This window comes from Primulina tabacum, chromosome 9 (genome assembly GCF_025594145.1).
Source record: "Primulina tabacum isolate GXHZ01 chromosome 9, ASM2559414v2, whole genome shotgun sequence".
Taxonomy (NCBI): Eukaryota; Viridiplantae; Streptophyta; class Magnoliopsida; order Lamiales; family Gesneriaceae; genus Primulina; species Primulina tabacum.
The window spans coordinates 10,799,851-10,819,685 of NC_134558.1; the positions used below are offsets into that span (position 1 = coordinate 10,799,851).

General features: G+C 40.8%; 1 pseudogene; it reads right to left on the reverse strand.

The window, feature by feature from the left end:
- Positions 1-2,529: 2,529 nt before the first annotated feature.
- Positions 2,530-18,987, reverse strand: LOC142556920 (uncharacterized; annotated as a pseudogene).
- Between the last annotated feature and the right edge of the window lie 848 nt (positions 18,988-19,835).

The following is a 19,835-nucleotide window of genomic DNA, read 5'->3' on the forward strand; positions in this document are numbered from 1 at the left end:
TTGATTTGTCCCGATCTTTGAAACAAGTAATTGATAGGTGTGATAATCGCCTCTAGATCACGCGGTCTAGCAACAATTCATCAACGATTAGAAACAACCTCGTTCAAGAGAACCTCCAAAGAACCCGTCCTTGGCAACCCTCGTGATATTTGATTGACAAACGCCACAAAAGATAAATCTTTTGATAAATTTGATTTGATACGATGCAAAAGTTATAACGAAACTTAAGCTTGTTTTTGAGAGAATTCTCAAATAAAGTTTTATATAAAACTCAATTAATGATTCAAAAGTGTTTTCTACAATGATAAAATTCGTCTATATATTGATACCAAATCCAAAAGATATTAAATCTATTTGCCAAGATAATAAAAACTCTAAAATAGGAAAAAAATCTTCTCGCCTAAAACTAAAGGGCACGGACCCCGTGTAGGCCTCAGGATGAGGGTCCGTGTACACTCGGCCAAAAATATTCTCCAGCAAACAAACGAAACGGACCCCATGTACAGGTCCGTGCATGGGTCTGTGTAGGCTCGATTTTCTTCATTCTCGATTGTGATGGGCACGGACCCCGTGTACAGGTCCGTGTAGCCTCGGTCGACAAAAATGATGCTTGAATAATGTTCTTTTGATCTCCAAACATACTCCCATGCATCACGAGCCCTTCTTCCTTGATCATCCCTCCTTGTAGTGCCTCTTTGAATTTCTTTCCAACCATTAGCACGTCATGCCCGGTCATTAGAACGTCATGCCCGGCCAGATTCATATCACCAACAAAATACTTTTGCAACTAAAATCGAACCGCAACGCTGCTACGCCTCAAATCTGGCAACACTCCCAACAAGAAAGTTGAACCTCTATATCTATTCTAAACACACCAATTAGCCTCATACCAATCGGCTCAACATACGAATTACCATGAATTAAACCGCAACAATGCTACAATAAAACCACATAACAAGTATAACCAATAATACTATAAACCATAAATCCCAACTCTTAACATCAAAACTATACTTACACTTAACCAAATAGTCAATAATCATACGAAATCTTAACCCATACCGTTCACAAGGCTTGGCTATTACAATCTCCCCTCTTTAAAAGAATTTCGTCCTCGAAATTGACGTCACTGCGCAAACAACTCAGGATACTTCTCTTTCATTTCATCCTCTGGTTCCCACGTGGCTTCTTCAATCAAATGATTCCTCCAAAGGACTTTAACAATGCCGATCTCTTTATTTCTCAACACTTTAACTTTGCGATCCAGAATCTGGACCAGAATCTTTTGGTACGTCAAATTCGACGTCAAATCCAATGGCTCGTGACGAAGAACATGGGAAGGATTCGGAACATACTTCCTGAGCATTGAGACATGAAAAACATTATGAACTCTATCAAGATTTGGCGGTAGGGCTAACCTGTAAGCTCGATCACCGACTCTGTCCAAGATCTCAAATGGGCCAATAAATCTCGGACTCAACTTTCTCTTCTTGCCAAACCGCATCACACCCTTAAGAGGTGCTATCTTCAAGAACACATGATATGAATCTAGCCAGCTACTATGCGTTCCAAGAACCAATCCCGAGAGGACGCTTGAAGATGTTGAATGTTGCCCTTCATCCAACCAATGAAGGGTTGGAAACAAGGCTCGAGGGGTTCGGGTTGCATCACAATCAAGTAGAGGATGAATTGGAGGAAGCAAAATTTCCAGAACCCTCGGCGCTCGAGCGGTCAAATTCTACCGCCCGAGCGGGAACAAGCCAGAAGACCTGACGCTCGAGTGGTAATATCTTACCGCCCGGGCGCGACTGCTGCGAGGAGAATTCTAGTTTCCTTAGTTTAATTAAACTCTAAATTAATTATTGATTTGTTATCTTTAATTATGAAATTTTCTATATTTAGGGTTTTGTTTCCTATTTATAAGCTAGAATACCATGTAAACTTTTAAAAAACATTATTCAGATTATTATTGATATTTTATCATTGTTTTGAGTTTTTTCCCAAACAATTAAAGCTTTTGCTTTGTCAAACAAAAATCAAACTTATCAAAGTTTTTAACTTTGTGGCGTTTGTCGATCGTGCTTGTGCGGATTGTCGTCGACTTGTTCTTCGAAGGTTCGTTATAATCTCGGTTGTTTATCTCGTGATTATTTGTTGCTAGACTTTTCATAGTTTAGAGGTGAAAATCACAACACACACACTTGATTCAAAAGATCGGGACAACAACGATTCTTTGTTCGTTATTGAATTGAGGGCGCGATTCGATTTTAATGGTGTTTGCTATTCGTCGTACAAAGATTCACGTCATTTGGTATCAAAGCTTTTGGTTTTTGATTCAAGTAAGCGTATCCGTTCAATTATTCGTAGAATTTTCAATACCGATTTTCGTGTAGCGATTTTTACGGATTTGTTGAATTTACAAAAAAAAAGAATTGTGATTTACTGTTCATGCCGGATTCACTGTTCATAGCCGGATTTACTATTCACTGTCGGAGGTACTGTTCATGTCGGAGGTACTGTTCACGCGAGTTACTGTTCATCGCGGCGTAAAAATTGTTCAAACCGGAGTAACTGTTCATCGCGATTACTGTTCATGCCGGATTTACTGTTCACGGTATTGTAGCGTACTGTTCACCCGAAAAAAATTTTTTTTTTTAGAAACAAAAAAAGGGGGTGCAATATGCTTGATGGTCAATTTCAGTCATTGTTGGTAGAATTTGGGAAAAGAATGGAGGAAGAATTTAAATCTTTGCGTGAAAGGTATGGGCGAGTGGATGAGAGTGGAAGGATGAGTAAAGAGGGGAGAAGCACGGCGACACCAGCGAGGAGTTCAAAACGTGGATATCAAGGTACATCTAAAATTTCAATAATTAGTACTTGTGATATTCAATGTATTTGGTGTCTAGAGTTTGGACATGATGTTAGCCAATGTCCAATTGAGGATGTGAAGGTGTAGTGGATTCCACTTCCAACCTTCCCAAGCTTGTGGATGATTTGAATGTTGATACTTCAATTGCGTCTCATGCGAGTATTGAGTGTTGTGCTGTGGAGGGTGAGTTGTTAGATGATGTGCAAGTTGTTTCTTTTGCTCAACTGTCTACGAATGTAATTTGTATTGATGAACCAATTTGTTATGAGTTGAGAGAAAAAGAAAATGAGATGGTCGAAAAAAAGAGTGATAAAAAGAGTGAGATGACCATCGATGAAAATAAAGAGGTGTTCGAAAAAGAGTCCAAACAGACAGAAAAAGAAATTATATATATGGCCCAAAAGAGTGAGGATGAGCGATTCTTTATTTTGAATAAACCACTTCATTTACATCTGTGCAAGGTTGGTTTATTTTATTTTAATGAAATAGCCGGTTCGATCCCGAGCATTGTTAAACTCTACTTGCAGGATTGTGGAAAAGGCATAAAATGTGTTGATCTTCCTAGCTATCAAGAAAGACAAGATTTGAGGACAAATCTTTTTGAAGAAAGGGAGTATGATATGAATCTAGCCAGCCACTATGCGTTCCAAGAACCAATCACGAGAGGACGCTTGAAGATGTTGAATGTTGCCCTTCATCCAACCAATGAAGGGTTGGAAACAAGGCTCGAGGGGTTCGGGTTGCATCACAATCAAGTAGAGGATGAATTGGAGGAAGCAAAATTTCCAGAACCCTCGGCGCTCGAGCGGTCAAATTCTACCGCCCGAGCGGGAACAAGTCAGAAGACCTGGCGCTCGAGCGGTAATATCCTACCACTCGGGCGCGATTGCTGCGAGGAGAATTCTAGTTTCCTTAGTTTAATTAAACTCTAAATTAATTATTGATTTGTTATCTTTAATTATGCAATTTTCTATATTTAGGGTTTTGTTTCCTATATATAAGCTAGAATACCATGTAAACTTTTAAAAAAACATTATTCAGATTATTATTGATATTTTACCATTGTTCTTGAGTTTTCTCTCAAACAATTAAAGCTTTTGCTTTGTCAAACAAAAATCAAACTTATCAAAGTTTTTAACTTTGTGGCGTTTGTCGATCGTGCTTGTGCGGATTGTCGTCGACTTGTTCTTCGAAGGTTCGTTATTATCTCGGTTGTTTATCTCGTGATTATTTGTTGCTAGACTTTTCATAGTTTAGAGGTGAAAATCACAACACACACACTTGATTCAAAAGATCGGGACAACAACGATTCTTTGTTCGTTATTGAATTGAGGGTGCGATTCGATTTTAATCGTATTTGCTATTCGTCGTACAAAGATTCACATCAACACATGATCACCAACCTTAAACTGCAACGGCCAACGACGTACATCAGCATAGCTCTTTTGTCTCGACTGTGCTGTCTTCATCCTCTCTTGGATAACAGCAACAACATCGGCTGTTTGTTGGACCAACTCTAGACCCAACATCTTCCTCTCGCCAATCTCGTCCCAATACAAGGGAGATCTACACTTTCTGTCTTAAAGTGCTTCATACGGTGCCATGCCAATCGTCGCTTGGTAGCTATTATTGTGCGTGAACTCAAAAAGAGGCAATTGGGAATCCCAGCTACAAGGATTGTCGATAGTACAAGCTCTGAGCATATCCTCTAAAATCTGAATAACTCTCTCTGATTGACCATCGCTCTGGGGGTGATATGCTGTACTGAATGCTAACCGTGAACCCATAGCTCTGTGCAAACTCTTCCAAAACTCTAAAGTAAATCTAGGGCCACGATCAGACACAATCGACACAGGAACACCATGAAGTCTAACAATCTCTGCTATGTACTCTTCGGCATACTGTTCATGGAATACGTCGTCTTGAATGGAAGAAAATGCGCTGACTTGGTCAACCGATCAACAATAACCCAAATAGAGTTATAGCCTTTCTGCATTCTGGGAAGACCAACCCCGAAATCCATCGTAATGTGCTCCCATTTCCATTGAGGAATCGGCAATGATTGCAATGTCCCAGCAGGTCTCTGATGTTCGATTTTCACCTGCTGACAAGTTAGGCACTGAGAAATAAACATGGCAATATCCTTCTTCATACCTGGCCACCAATAGAGTCTACGAAGATCTTGATACATCTTGGTGCTACCTGGATGTATCGAGTATGGCGCGGTATGTGCCTCTGTCAAGACGTCTCGCCCAATATCATCACCAGCAGGAATACATATACGGCCTCTAAATGTCACCATCCATCTCTATTCATCTCAAACTCTAAATTACCTGTCTCTTCTGCTCTGACTCTCATCTCTATCAACTGTAAATCATTGGCCTGCTCTCTACGGATCCTGTCCGTCAACGTAGCCCGAATGACCAACGCTGAAAAGCAAGCATTGGTTCCCGGCACTACCAAAGCTATCTCCTCTCTTTGCAAGTCTAACAACAACGGCTTCTGAATCATAGCACTCAAAGAAGAACTCGACTTACGGCTCAATGCATCTGCTACAACATTCGCTTTCCCTGGGTGATAACTAATCGTCACATCATAGTCTTTGACAAGCTCTAACCACCGTCTCTGACGCATATTGAGTTCTTTCTGAGAAAACAAATACTTTAAAATCTTGTGGTCCGTGAAAATTTCACACTTTTCGCCATATAAGTAATGTCTCCAGATTTTCAAGGCGAAAACCACAGCTGCCAGTTCCAGATCATGCGTAGGATAATTTTCTCATAGTCTTTCAATTGACGAGAATCATAGGCTATAACCTTTCCACGTTGCATCAGCACTGCACCGGGACCCTTCTTCGACGTATCGGTATAAACAACAAAGTCCTCTGAACCACTGGGCAATGCAAGTACCAGAGTTGTCGTCAACTTATCTTTCAACTCTTGAAATCCACTTTGGCATTCATTGGACCACTCGAACTTCACAGTCTTCCGTGTCAGATTGGTTAATGGCACAAAAGTCTGCAATAAAACGACGATAATAACCCGTCAAACCAAGAAAACTGCGTACCTCTGATACAGTGGTAGGGATAGGCCACTTCTGTATCGCCTCTATTTTCACTGGATCAACAGCTATACCATCTTTCGAGACAACATGGCCTAAGAAAGAAATCTGCTCCAACCAGAACTCACATTTCTTCAACTTAGCATACAACCTCTTCTCTCTCAACAACTGAAGAACAAATCTGAGGTGCTCTGCATGAAACTCTCTGGTCTTGGAATAAATAATTATGTCATCGATGAAAACAATGACAAAGCTATCCAAATACGACTTGAACACCCGGTTCATAAGATCCATGAAGACTGAAGGAGCATTAGTAAGGCCGAAAGACAACAAGAAATTCATAATGACCATACCTGGTCCGAAACGCCGTCTTAGCAACGCAATCAATCACTGCACGATAGGTTGATAGCCAATCCATGCCAAGTATAATATCAAATGCAACCATCGGAATAACAATAAAATCAGCATAGACCACTCGCTCATCAATTTGAACAGTAAACGCATACACAATAGACGTTGGGCACAACACATCTCCAGAAGGCAATACAACATTAAACTGGAGGGGAAGAATAGAAGGAACTAAACCCAAAGATCTCAAAAATAGTTCAGACATAAAAGAATGAGTAGCACCTGTATCAATCAATGTCGTAGCTACTCTGCCTGAAATTAAAATAGTGCTAGAGATCACAGAAGAATCATGGTTTATACCTTCCCCAAGGTCCACAGTGAGCAGATCCAACAGTTGCTCCGTATGCAAGGAACAGGTCAAGGTAGAGGCCAAGGGAGAGGCCAAGTGGCTCAAGCAGTTGGAACCGATGGGATATTTACTGCTTTCAAGAGGATGGATCCACCTGAGTTTGCAGGAAGCACTTATCCATTGATGGCCGTAGAGTGGATCAAAGCACTTGAGGCGATATTTGATCATCTTAACTATGAAGACAAGGACAGAATTGGTTGTGCAATATTCATGTTAGTCAAAGCTGCACGCATTTGGTGGAATGATACCAAAGTTAGTGTGGATGTTCCGGCATTGAAGTGGCAAGAGTTCACTGATCTTTTCTATGACAAGTACTTCCCAGATGCACTTAGAGCTCGGAAGGTGACTGAATTTTTAGAGCTTCGTCAAGGAGGTATGAATGTCGATGAGTACATTCTGAAGTTCGAGGAGGGCTGTCTGTTTGCCCCATACATTGCCTCCAATGACAAAGACAATGGTGCTCATTTCATTAGAGGATTCGAGCAGAGATCAGAAGGGACATCAATATGTCCAAAGCGGTGACATTTAAAGAGATTGTTGCTAAAGCATTGTTGGCCGAGCAAGATGAGAAAGACATTGCCAGGGAGAGACAGGCGAGGCAGCAGGCCATTGCCCAAAGAGGTCAAGGTTTGAGCCAAAGAGGACAAGGCAATTACAAGGGGAAAGGCAAGATAGAGCCGAGTTCTAAAGCACCGACAGTCCCATTTGATCCAGAGAAACCGTTGGGTCCCAAGTGCAATAGGCATCATAGGGGAGAGTGCAGATTTGGTACTCATACTTGTTATCGATGTGGCACTGCAGGCCATATTGCCAATGTGGGGACCCGGGATCTAACTCAATTCTTTTCGGGTTTAATCGGATCCTTGTTCAAAATTACGGGTCAAAATTTTGCTTTTAACATTAAATCAAATGTTTACAACTCAAGCACAAGATAATTCTATATTCATTTCATTACAACAAACATAATATACATGCCTTGTTTTATTCATATTCTACAAACCAGTAATTAAATACAGTACATATCAAAAGTACAACTACTAGTTCATCTGCTACGCCCGTGATCACCACGCTATGTCCATCTCTCATCTTTGTCGCGACCCTAATCCTGCCCCACCTGTTGTTATGCACACATACATACATAACAACAGCCGGAAACTCCGGTGAGAACAAATCCCAGTATAAAACATGTATACATGCTGATACATAATCATAAATCATGAATCAAAGCAATAATAATGGGCTCCATAGTCTATGAAACCAATCTATATAAACATGCAATTCAAATCAAATCATGTCTTGACTCGACTCGACTCTACTCTAGGGATTCCGGTGTGAATAAGACGTCACTGTCTGTCACCTACCCACCCAATCGGGGTAACTGTACGTCTTATTCCTAGACTTCGGTCATGTCTACAATCGGAGTGAATCTGATCCGAAGCGTCGATACCACCGAACATCTAGTTTGGCAAGTCTGCCAATGACTCTCCTATCTCAAAGGCTTGAATATAAATCTATAAACAAGACAGCATCCTATCAAGAGATTTTAATATAAATCTATAAACAAATCAAATTCATATCAAAATATAAACAATAATTCTAGTATGTGATTTGGTTGGGAAACTCAAATTGAATCTCATTTGAGTTGTGTCTTCCCCAAACAAAACATGAATTATACCTTTCGTCGTAGTATAATCGTCGTCGTAGTCGAAGTCTTGTTCCCAAATTTACCAATACAAATCTGAAATGGCATAATCAATGTGTATTCTATCAAACTTCTACTCAATTCAACACATATATGAATTGATAATCAATCTCAATACAAATCGACGGTACAACGGCATAATCCTGCGATACCGATCACTCAATAACATCATAATCAATCACAATCAACTCATACTCCTCATTAAAATATAATGTATCATACTGAACTCTTCACTATCTTAACTCAATATACATGCTGGAAAATCGACACCATCTCAAATGGTATCCGAAAATCGATCCGATTGTATTTCCATACTCACCATAATCATAAGAACATATAATATAACTCATATCTGATTTTATCATACAACTCAACTTCAAAACATGCTGAAAGGAAACAATATGTACATTCCCTTGTAGCCTTCAAAGAGAGGAATCCAAATCTATATTTAGATTCAAGTTTTAATGTATAAATCTCACACAATCACAATTATAAATTTGGACAACTTGAGGAATTGTTGAAGATGCTCTCGGTTCTGAGTTCTGAAAATGAGAAAGACTAAATCAGTCCAATATCTATATATATATATGCCATGTGTCACAACAAGGAACAAAGGTGGATTTCTCGCATGCAGCACCGCGGGTGCGGTCACTCTTCCCCGCGGGTGTGCTGTGCCCACGGCATGCCTTTCATTTTCTGAAATTCGACGACCGCGGGTGCGGTCCCTCCTTGACCGCGAGTGCGGTCTTGCTTCGAATAAAATTTCCTACCCTACTGGACATCAACCGCGGGTGCACTCTCTCTGGACCGCGGGTGCGGTGACCCTACTGTAAAAATGGCCATCTTTCTGTCCATGCACCGCGGGTGCGGTGCTTCTTTAGGCACGGGGGCGGTCTCCCTTCAAGCAACATTTCATCTTTGCATTTTAAATATGACCATCTAGGGCATTACATTTTTCCCTCTCTTAGATATTAGTTCGTCCTCGAACTTGAAATCAATTAATCAAAGCGAGTAATAGCAGCATTAAAATCCAAAAGCTGAATAAATACTCACATCATGAGAATAACTCGGGATATTTCTGTCTCATATCTGCTTCTGTCTCCCAAGTCGCTTCCTCGGTGCCATGACGATTCCACTGGATTTTCACTAGTGGAATAGTCTTTGTTCTGAGTTGTTTCTCTTTCCGATCAAGAATCTGTATCGGTTGTTCAATATAAATCAACGTTTGATCCAGCTCAGCTTCGTCAGGCCGAATGACATGAGAAGCATCAGGCATATATTTACGCAACATCGATACATGAAAAACGTCATGTATCCAGGATAGAGAAGGAGGAAGAGCCAGTCGATATGCTCGATCGCCAATCTTTTCAAGATTCTCGTATGGACCGATGTATCTAGAAAACAATTTCCCACGCTTGCCAAATCTGACATTGCCTCTAAAGGGAGAAATCTTCAAGAATGCTCTGTCCCCTTTTTCAAATACAAGCGGTCTACGTCTGATGTTGGCATATTTTGCTTGCCTTTCCTGTGCTGTTTTCATTCTCTTCTGGATTATCTTCACCTTATCAGTCAACTCTCGAATCATATCAGGCCCAAGTTCTGGTACCTCGGATATATCATCCCAGTACAACAGAGATCTGCACTTCTTGTCATACAATGCTTCAAACGGTGCCATCTGTATGCTCGTTTGATAGCTGTTGTTGTACGAGAATTCACACAACGGTAGTGAATCTTGCCAATTAGTGCCAAAGTCTAGCACTACAGCTCTCAGCATATCCTCTAAAGTCTGGATAGTCCGCTCTGACTGTCCATCTGTCTGGGGATGATAAGCAGTGCTTAGGTTCAATGTTGTACCTAAAGCCTGCTGCAGACTGTGCCAAAAGTGAGAAGTGAATCGTGGATCACGATCTGATAAGATAGACTTCGGCACACCATGTAATCTGACTACCTCTCGAACATATATCTCATCCATCTGATCATGTCTGTACGTCATTCTGTACGGAATAAAACACGCTGATTTGGTTAATATGTCTATCACAACCCAAATCGCATCACAACCTCGGGATGATCGAGGTAACTTCGTCACGAAATCCATGGAAATGTGATCCCATTTCCATTCAGGAATAGACAAACTCTGAAGTAAACCTCCGGGCTTCTTTCTTTCGGCCTTCACCTGTTGGCAATTTAAGCACTTAGACACATATTCGGCAATATCTGATTTCATCTGTTTCCACCAGAACTGTGTCTTCAAGTCGTTGTACATCTTTCTGCCACCAGGGTGAATGCTGAACCGACTACAGTGCGCTGCTGACAATATCTGTTGTTTCAACTCTGAAACATCTGGCACTACAATACGGTTATTCACATACAGGACAAAATCATGTACCTGATATTCAGACTGATGTCCTGATATGACCATCTGAATTGACTGCTGTATATTCTGATCTGTTCTTTGAGCTTCTTTGATTTTCATAATCAAATCTGGCTCAACTTGAATCAGGGCAAGTCTTAATGGTCTACTATCTGTGTCAAATGCTAAACCAGACAAACAACAATCTTCAACTAAATTCGAAACACCTATCGTCGATAAAGATAAGGAACATACCTTTCGACTCAAGGCGTCCGCTGCTGCATTTGACTTTCCAGGATAGTACTTGATCTCGCAATCAAAATCTTTCAGTAGATCAAGCCATCTACGCTGCCTCATGTTCAACTCTGACTGAGAAAACAGATACTTCAGGCTTTTATGGTCAGAGTAAATCTCAAATTTCTCACCATAAAGATAATGACGCCAAATCTTTAAGGCAAATACGATAGCCGCCAATTCAAGATCATGAATGGGGTACCGAATCTCGTGTGGCTTCAGCTGTCTAGTGGCATATGGGATCACATGACCCCGCTGCATAAGAACACATCCCAGCCCTCTGTGAGATGCATCACAATATACAACGAAATCGCCAGTACCTGAAGGAATCATCAAGACAGGTGCACTGGTCAGCCTCTTCTTCAACTCTAGGAAGCTGGATTCACAATCTTCAGACCACACAAACGGCGCATTTTTCTGTGTCAACTGGGTAATCGGCTTCGCAATACTGGAGAAATCTTTGATGAATCGTCTATAGTACCCTGCTAGACCCATGAAACTGCGTATCTCAGGCACCGAAGTCGGTCTCGGCCAACTGATCACAGCTTCCACTTTACTCGGATCCACAGAAATACCATCTCCAGATATGATATGACCCAAGAAGACAAACTGTCTCAGCCAAAACTCACACTTTGACAGTTTCGCATATAATCTTTCATTTCTTAGTGTTTGCAACACAATTCTCAAATGATTGGCATGCTCAGTCATATTCTTGGAGTACACCAAAATATCATCGATAAAAACAATCACAAACTCATCTAAATACCTCTGAAAGACACGGTTCATCAACCCCATGAACACCGCTGGAGCATTCGTTAAACCAAAAGGCATGACAATAAATTCGTAATGTCCATACCTGGTTTGGAATGCTGTCTTTGGTATATCAATATCTCGTACTCGCAGCTGATGATATCTATATCTCAAATCGATCTTGGAATAAACAAAGGATCCCTGCAACTGATCAAATAAATCATCGATACGAGGCAATGGATATTTGTTCTTTACCGTCGCCTTGTTCAGTTGCCGGTAATCGATACACTGGTGCGCCCCAAGGAGATACACTGGGTCTGATATATCCCTTGGCTAGAAGATCTTCTAGTTGTGCTTTCAATTCTATTGGCGCCATCCTATATGGGGCTCTCGAAATAGGAACGGTACCTGGAATAAGATCAATGCTAAAATCTACCTCTCGGGCTGGAGGTAACCCCGGGATCTCATCTGGAAATACATCTGCAAACTCCCGTACGACTGGCAAATCTGCCAATGCCGGGCTCGATTTCAGTAAATCTACTGAATAAATAAGGAACCCTTCTGCTCCTTGTTGCAACAATCTACTCATAGTCAAAGCAGATACTAAGGGAATCCGAGATCTGGAACCCTTACCGTAGAATTTCCACTCCTCTGACATTTCAGGTCTGAATCTGACAATCTTGTGAAAACAGTCTACGGTGGCTCTGTACTTAGTCAACATGTCAATCCCGACAATACAATCAAAATCAGATAAACCAAGTACAACACAATCTAAATCGATCTCATGCCCTTCAAACTATAGTATACAATGTCTAACTGAAGTTACAGATATCAGACCACTCCCCAACGGAGAAGAAATAGACACTATAGTAGACAATGACTCTACAGGCAATGCATGTGTCAATGCAAAACGTTCTGATATGAATGTATGTGATGCACCTGTATCTATCAATACATATGCAGGATAACCGCAAAGAAAACAGTTACCTGCAATCACATCGTCTGGCGCATCCTGGGCTTGCTCCTCGGTCAGTGCAAACACCCTAGCCTGTTGTCTGGGAGGTTGGCTCACTGTCTGGCCACCTCTGGCTCTAGGTTGAGACTGTGTAGGCGTGAGCTGGAAGGAATGGACAGACGAAGCTTGCCTCTCAGGCTGAGTCACTGATGCTGATGACCCTGCACTCTGAAATCTCTGAGCACCTCTTTGGGGACAAACTCTGGCGAAATGTCCCTGTTGCTTACATATGTTACATCTGCCCATCACTCCCTGACACTGCTCTGTGGCATGTCGGCCTACACAAGTAGTACAATATACACCTATCACATCTGTACTCTGGCCAGGACCTCTCTGTCTTGACCCACTGGAGCTCGATGAACTGCTCCCTGCTCTCTTGAACTGCTTACCCTTAGCTTTCAAAGAATCTTTCTTCCCACTACTACTGATTCCACTATCAAATCGAGGAGGAGGTGGTGGAAACTGTGTGGCGAACGGTGGCGGTCTCCGACCCTGAACACTATAGGAAGCTCCTCGCTGCCTAATCAAGCCAGCCTCTGCTCCCTTCGCTCGATTCAGCGCCTCAGAAAAAGTGTTGGGTCGCCCCGTGTTCACTAGGGTAAAGATATCCGGATTCAAACCATTTATGAACTAATCGGCAACTGCCTCATCATTCCCTGCTACATGAGGTGCAAATCGAAGCAAGGACGAGAATTTGGCAACATACTCCTCTATGTTCCACTGGCCCTGTCTCAAGTTGGCGAACTCTGCCCCTTTGTCTTTTCTGTATGAAACTGGAAAGAAACGTTGATAAAATTCATCTTTAAAGACTTTCCAAGTAATATCAATACCTCGATGTTCTAAGGCTCGTTTCGCCGTTAGCCACCAACTCTTGGCCAGTTCTTGCAATTGATGCCCAATCAGCTTCACCCTACGTTCATCTGTATAGGCAAGTGATTCAAATAACATCTCTATATCATCCAACCAGCTTTCACAATCCACTGCATTTTCTGTGCCCTTCAAGGTAGGTGGATGGAATGATTGAAATCTCTTCAAAAAAGTCTCCATCGGTGTCGCAGTAACATCCATCTGAGTACCTGACGTACTACCTTGTTCTAGCACTTGACCTGCAGCTGGTTGTGGTATTCTTCTAGGCGGCATATCTGATTATCAAACAGATTAGGATACAATCTATACAATCTGTCTCAGCCCTCCTCTGATCATATACCTCTGATCCAGAATCGGTTCTGATTCAGTCTTTACAAGTATATGTTGTAAATCAATTCAGATAACAATACAACATGTAATAAGGAAAGCAATAAATCATGCTAGCACATCAAAAGAAAGGAAGAAGACTCGATCTACCCCACTCATTCTATTCTATCTCAGTCTACAGAACCTACTGCTCTGATACCACCTGTTGTGGAGACCCGGGCTCTAACTCAATTCTTTTCGGGATTAATCGGATCCTTGTTCAAAATAAAATAAGAAAAGTTGTGTGAAAATGCTTAAATAAGATAACTAGCAACTTTGACACGGAAGTGTGCCAAAAGACCGCGGGTGCGGTGCTTGTTTGACCGCGGGTGCGGTGTAGCTTCGGCAACAGACCGCGGGTGCGCTAATGCTTTGACCGCGGGTGCGGTGCAGCTTCGGGAAATTTTCTTAAATTTGATTATCATGGACCGCGGGTGCGGTCCCTGCTTTAGCGCGGGTGCGCTGGACCTTCGGCAATTGCACTTGAATAACATTCCAAAGACCTCCAATATTATTCCCATGATTCCCAACAACCTCTTCTAATTTAGTCATCCAATTTGTAGATCCTCCTTGGTAGTTCATCATGAGTCCTTGAAGTGCTTCTTTAAACTTCTTGCTATGTCCCCTCGTTATAGGTCCTTCGGGCAATTCCAACGAATCCCATGTTTTCTTTGGTGCTTGATCAACCACGTTTGCATCATTCTCCCCTTCTTGAAAAGGATTTGTCCTCAAATCTTGATCATCTCCTACATCAAACAACGAAAGATCACTAACATTAAAAGTAGAACTGACATTGTACTCACCTGGTAGGTTTAATTGTAGGCATTGTCGTTGATCTTTTCAAGCAATTGAAATGGTCCATCACCCCTAGGTAAGAGTTTCGAACGTCGCTTTTCTGGAAATCTTTCCTTTCTTAAGTGCAACCACACCCAATCTCCCTTTTCAAAAACCATCTTTTTCCTCCCCTTGTTGGCTTGCTTCGTATATTGTAAATTCTTCTTCTCGATGTTATTCTTGACCCTTCTCATGCAAACTTCTAACGAATTCAGCTTTCTTCTTGCCATCTATGTTCAACCTTTCACTCACAGGCAAAGACATCAAATCCAAAGGAGTTAAAGGATTAAAACCATAAACAATCTCAAATGGTGAATAATTCGTAGTAGAATGCACGCTACGGTTATAAGCAAACTCAACAAATGACAAACATTCTTCCCAATTTTTCAAGTTCTTTTTGAGTATAACACGCAAAAGTGTTCCTAGAGTTCTATTAACAACTTCAGTTTGTCCATCTATTTGAGGATGACATGTAGTAGAAAACAACAGTTTAGTGCCAAGCTTAGCCCACAAAGTTTTCCAAAAGTAACTCAAAAATTTAACATCACGGTCAGATACAATAGTCCTAGGCATACCATGCAACCTAACGACATCCTTAAAGAACAAATCTGCAATGTTGGATGCATCATCGGTTTTATGACAAGCAATAAAATGTGCCATTTTAGAGAATCTATCAACAACAACAAATATTGAATCTCTCCCCTTCTTAGTCCTTGGCAAACCTAAAACAAAATCCATAGAAATATCAATCCAAGGTTCAATAGGAACAAGAAGTGGTGTATACAATCCATGTGGTTGTGTTCTAGACTTAGCTTGTCTACAAGTAATGCATTTTTCACAAACACGTTCAACATCACGTTTCATATGTGGCCAATAAAAATGTTCATGCAAACAACTCAAAGTTTTAGCCACACCAAAGTGCCCCATCAAACCACCACCATGTGCCTCCCTCACAAGTAATTCACGAATTGATGACTTACGAATGCACAATCTATCTTCTCTAAATAAAAACCCATTATGCAAATAAAATTTATCATGTGGACCATGCATACATGTTTCAAATACTTCCTTAAAATCCTCATCCATCGCATACAATTCTTTCACATATTCAAATCCCAAGATTTTTGAATCCAAGGTAGAAATTAGTACGTACCTCCGTGATAGTGCATCGGCCACTACATTATCCTTACCTTGTTTGTATTTGATTATGAAGGGAAATGTTCCTATGAATGCCACCCACTTGGCATGCCGCTTGTTCAGTTTCTGTTGTCCCCTAAGGTACTTTAGAAACTCATGATCGGTATGGATCACAAACTCCTTAGGCCTCAAGTAGTGTTGCCACATCTCCAAAGTCCTCACAAGCGCGTACAACTCCTTGTCATACGTTGGATAGTTCAGTGCTGCTCCATTGAGTTTCTCACTAAAGTACGCCACTGGTCGTCCTCCTTGCATCAAAACACCTCCAATACCTACACCTGAAGCATTACATTCAATTTCAAAAGTATTAGAAAAATCAGGCAAAACAAGTAAAGGCGCATTAATTAATTTTTGTTTAATAATATTAAAAGACTTCTCTTGCTCCTCGCCCCAGTGGAATGGAACGTTCTTCTTAATCACTGCCACCATCGGTGCCGCTAGTGTGCTAAAATCTTTTACAAACCTCCTATAGAAGGTTGCAAGACCATGAAAGCTTCGAACTTGACTAACATTAGCAGGCGTTGGCCAATCTCGAATAGCACTTACATTGTCCTCATCCACTTGTATCCCCTGTGAACTTACCACAAAACCAAGAAAGACAAGTTTGCTTGTACAAAAATCACATTTCTTAAGATTAGCATATAAATGTTCAGCCCTAAGTGTTGTTAGTACAAGTCTCAAATGCTCAACATGCTCTTCTAAATCTTTACTATACACAAGAATATCATCAAATTAGACCACAAAAAATTTCCCTATGTAAGCATGCAAGACATGATTCATCAACCTCATAAAGGTACTAGGAGCGTTTGTTAAACCAAAAGGCATTACCATCCACTCATATAACCCATATTTGGTTTTAAATGTTGTTTTCCACTCATCACCTTCCTTCATCCTAATCTGATGATAACCACTCTTCAAGTCAATTTTATTAAAAATACATGCACCATGCAACTCATCTAATCTAGGTATGGGATGCCTATACTTGATGGTTAAGTTATTAATTGCCCTACAATCCACACACATACGCCATGAGCCATCTTTCTTAGAACTAGTAAAACAGGTACAGCACAAGGAGACATGGACTCACGCACAAAACCCCTATCTAACAACTCACTTACCTGTAGTTGTAGCTCCTTAGTCTCCTCAGGATTGCTTCTGTAAGCTGGACGATTTGGCAATACACTTCCGGGTACCAAATCAATTTGGTGCTCAATCCCCCTCAATGGTGGTAATCCTCCTTGAGGTAGCTCCTCCGGAAATACATCTTCAAATTCCTGCAAAAGTGAAACAACAATGCTCGGAAGGGATCCGGCAATATCACTTGTGTTAAAGAGAATCTCTTTGTAAAGAATCAACACAAGTAGATCATGTGTGTGCAACAATTGTTTCAACTCACTCTTTTGGGCCATATATGTTTTCTTTTTGACCTCTTTCCTCTCTTTTTCTTTTCCCTCATTTTTCTTTTGTATGGCTATCTCACTTTTTCTTTTAGCCATGTCATTTTTGTTTTCAAAGGCCATCTCACTTTTTAATTCACTCTTTTCTTCGGCCTCATCTCTCTTTATTTTTCAATTGGTCCTCCAACACTTTCTTTGGGGACAAAGGAAGTAAAACAATGGGTTCTTTCTTGAGTACAAAAGAATATTTATTTCTAAACCCATCATGTGTCACTTGCCTATCATATTGCCATGGTCTTCCTAACAAAATATGACAAGCATGCATTGGTACCACATCACACAATACCTCATCAATATACTTCCCAATCGAAAACGCAACCAAAACTTGTTTGTTCACCTTCACTTCGGCACAGTCATTCAACCACTGTAGCCTATATGGTTGAGGATGTTTCAAAGTAGGCAAGCTCAATGTTTCCACCATCTCAAGACTAGCAACATTGGTACAACTCCCTCCATCTATAATAATGTTGCAAACTTTGCCACTGACAAAACATCTAGTATGGAACAAGTTTTCCCGCTGATTCGTCTCCTCTTCTTTGACTTGGGCACTCATGATACGCCTAGTCACTAATGCCTCACCCACAACTGCTTCATATCCCTCATTAGGATCCTCTAATGCAGGCATCTCATCTTCATCCTCTCCATCATCTCCCTCACTATGAGATTCATACTCCCCATCATTATTCAACACCATCACCCTTTTATTGGGACATTGGCTAGCAATATGTCCAACTCCTTGACACCTAAAACATTTAATATCTCTAGAATGATTAATAGGAGTTTCAGGTTTACCTTGCACTCTCTGCTTAGGCGCCTCCTGTTTAATGTCAACCTTGGGCTTGACCACTACCTTGCTTTCTTCACGTTTAACAACGTTGGAACGCCAAGATGTTGATGTATTACCAGATTGTGTGGTACGACCAACTCCTCTCCTCTTCAGTTGTTGCTCCACTTTTATCGCCATCTGCACCATTTCATCTAGATCCAAGTAATGTCTAAGTTCCACTTGGTCTTGAATTTCCATGTTCAAACCACACAGAAAACGAGCCATAGTAGCCTCACTATCCTCATCTATGTTTGCTCTAATCATGACTACTTCCAACTCTTTATAGTAGTCCTCAACACTCTTCACACCCTGTCTCAAAGTTTGTAACTTCTTAAACATTTCTCTATAATAGTGATTTGGTACAAACCTCTTCCTCATTACGCTCTTCATCTCAGCCCAAGTTTCTATAGGCCTCTCATTGCATCTTCTCTTAGTGGTCACTAATTGATCCCACCAAATAAGTGCATAATCAACAAATTCAACAACGGCCAACCTAACCTTCTTTTGTTCGGAATAATGGTGACAATCAAACACGAATTCAACTCGCTTTTCCCATTCTAAATAAGCCTCTGGATCCGACTTACCATGGAACGACGGAATTTTCATCTTAATGCTACCTATGTTATTATCTTCCTTATTCCCATCATCGTACCTACCCCGTAAGGCTTCTCTTCTTCCCCTACCAAATCCTCTACCTCTTCCTCTCCTACCCCAGTTCTCGTTTTGACTCTCCTCTTCTACTCCTAATTCATAATCATCCTCTTCTTCTTCGACTGTACCCAAACCTTTAGGTTTAGATTTATTTTCACTAGTGCTAACTTCAAGCCTATCCAACCTTTCATATAAAGGATCCAACTCGGCCCTCATCATTCTAATAAAATGCCCAAATAACGCCTCCATTTGAACCTTAGACAACCCATGGTTCGAACTTTCTCCTACTTCCCTTTTCCATTTTACTTTCAGATTTTGTACCTGCAAGAAAATGTTAGTAGAAATAAAAGATGTTCCTCACCCAAATTCTCACAATCACTCCAAAGAAATAACACTCGCACTCAAATATTTTCACTCGAATGTGATAGTTCTCTCAAAGATGTGATCAATCTTTATATTTGTATACCAAACTATCAAGATTCAACTCGTAACACTTGCAACTGTCTCACTTGGATTGCACAAAGCCAAGAACACTAGAATAACACAGATTTGAAAACAGAACAAAGGATTACACAGATCTAAAAACAGAAATGAAGGAATAACACAGATCTGATAACAGAATGAAATTTATATTTTTCTTTTCTTAGATATTTTTTTTATATATATATAGAAAGATTTGACAAAAGAAACGAAAGGATACCACATATCTGATAACAGAACAAAATTTTAGACAGATCTGAAAATTAAGAACAAGATACTTACTTGAATTTCAATGAGCCAAAGCTCTGATACCAAATGATGCGAATCCTCGTACGAATGAAAGGCAAGCACGAATATAGA